The sequence below is a fragment of the Mauremys reevesii genome, linkage group 12 (assembly GCF_016161935.1).
Source record: "Mauremys reevesii isolate NIE-2019 linkage group 12, ASM1616193v1, whole genome shotgun sequence".
In the NCBI taxonomy this organism is placed as follows: domain Eukaryota; kingdom Metazoa; phylum Chordata; order Testudines; family Geoemydidae; genus Mauremys; species Mauremys reevesii.
In genome coordinates, this window is record NC_052634.1 from 35620640 (window position 1) to 35622925 (window position 2286).

The following is a 2286-nucleotide window of genomic DNA, read 5'->3' on the forward strand; positions in this document are numbered from 1 at the left end:
CAGCGGCCCCGCCCCCAGACTGTGCCAGAGCCCCGCCCCCAGGAGCTGCCCCGCCCCCGGGCTGTGTCAGAGCCCTGCCCCAGGAGCTGCCCCGCCCCCGGGCTGTGACAGAGCCCCGCCCCCAGGAGCTGCCCAATGTCCCATCTCTGGGCTTTCTTCTCCTGCCTCCTTGTTCCCAGCACCCACCGCTCCCAGCTGCTCCCTTCCTGTGTTCAGAACACCCCCGGGGCGGCTGCAGCGCTCGCTGGGGCTGTCTCCAGTGGCTGAAGTTGCCTCCATCTCTGCTTTACCTGGGGGGGGGGGAGGGACAAAGAGAGGAGATGGTCCCAGGGTGTGAAAGCAAAATTAGGGGGCAGGGAAAGAAGGACTGTTTGGAAAAGTGGGTTTTTTGCGAGGGGAGGGGAGGTCATTCCTGTATTGGACCAACTGCTGGTGGGGGGAGAGCGAGAGAGAGAAGCGACACGCAAGCTGCGCTATTTCCCCAGCAGCAAGTGGGCCATGCCGTCTCTCTGATGGCCTGGCTTCCCGGGACGGGACCCGGCTACCACTACAGGGCAGGCCAGAGCGGCGGCCCGGGCGGGCAGGGGGAGGGGCCCGAGTGGAAGGGCGGAGCCGCGTGAGCAGGTATGCAGATCTGTGTGCGAGCAGAGCATTGTGGGAGCGGACGCAGGCTGCCAGGCAGGGCCCGACTTTGGCACTGGGAGCTCGGCGTGGGGAAGGGACGGCCTCCGGGGGCCGCGTCGGGGCAGCTGTCGGCAGTGGGGGCCGGTGTGGGCGAGGCCGGCGGTCGGTCCACCCCGTGTGTTATAAGAGCGGGGCGAGTGAGGGCGGGCGGCGGCCGGGCAGCAGGAACTCATACTTACCTGGCAGAGGAGATACCATGATCACGAACGTTGTTTTCCCAGGGTGAGGCTCATCCATTGCACTATGGGTGTACTGACCCCCTGTGATTTCCCCAAATAGGGGAAACTCAACTGCATAATTTGTGATAGTGGTGGACTGTGTTCGCGCTCTCCCCTGGTGATTGGTTGGAACAACAGAAAACCAAAAGTGGGCTACTTAGTGCACTGCAAAGCAGACTCTAAGGTTTTTTTTTCTGTACCTTTAGAAGTGCTCTTTTCCACAGGCCTTGTACTTTTGGGCACCTTTGCCGTTTCTCCTCGTAAGCAAAGCTCAGCTCTGAAACTTTACTCGGGCCTTATAAGGCTCTCTGTGTTCTTGGTTTTCCCTGGTCTTTTGCAGCTGGTCTGCTCTCTAGTCTGCTTTTGGGGGGGCTTGGACCGGTGCCTTCTTTGGCTCTAAGGGGAGCTGCCTGCCTGCTCTGCTTCTTTCCCTGCTTGTAGCTTCTTGCCCGGCCCTTCTTCTCGGGCTCTTCCTCCTTTGACGGGAGGACGGCCTGTCCAAAACGCCTGTCCCACCTGGTCTCCTCGTCCAACAGGCAGCCTCGCCCCCTGCCCTGGGGCCGCTTTGGCTTTCGCTGTCTGTTCCTGTCTCTTGGTGGCCACCCTGTCTGTGCTACGGAGACTAGGCTGTCACAACCCCATGCTGGAGGAGGGCTTTCCGTCGCTTGAGGCCCACCCACCGCCTCCCCGAATGCCCTTTAGCTACGCTGCGGGTTAGGGCGGCGTGGCCGCGTCGCCCAGGAGCGGGTTTTCCCTTTTGCACACCTCTGACGGACGGAGCTGTTTTGACTTAACTGTTCAGCACGCACCGACCCTCGGGCCTGGGCTGCACGGGGAACGTAAATCGGCGCGGCTACATCAGTCCGCGCCTTGGTCGGAAGAATTCTTCCGTCGACCTAGCTCCCGCCTTTCGGGGAGGTGGATGGCCGGCACCAACGAGGAAAACCCTCTCCAGGACCCTTCTCCGGGAACAGTGCCCTTCCGTTTGGGGAGATTATGCTGCTTTAAAAAAGAGAAATTGTTTAACTGCCTTTCTCTGAGGCAAGGTTGACTTTGTATTGCTTCCCTCGTGGCTCCTTGTAGCAGTTGTGTTCTGAAATCTTTAGGGTTTGACTTCATTTATGATGAAATCTTGCTGTAACTTTATTCTAATTTTGAATCCTTGCAGCCAATGAGACGCTTCGGGGGCGGTGTCTGGGGGCAGCAGTACACGGAGGCCCCCCAGCCCGCCCTGCCTTGGAGGCTCCGGTAAGTGCTGCATCCCTGACCCCCTCCCAGAGCCTGCACTGCCAGCCCCTCCCCACACACCTCGTCCCACCCTCCACACACCCCTGCCCCCAACTCTCTGCCACAGGCTGCACTCTCTCCCTCCATACCCCCAGCC

General features: G+C 60.6%; 1 non-coding gene across 1 annotated transcript; it reads left to right on the top strand.

Moving 5' to 3' along the window:
- The first annotated feature begins 855 nt into the window (after positions 1-855).
- Positions 856-1020, top strand: LOC120376270. The gene has a single exon (XR_005587171.1). It is a non-coding gene; the product is annotated as a U1 spliceosomal RNA (small nuclear RNA).
- Positions 1021-2286: the final 1266 nt, after the last annotated feature.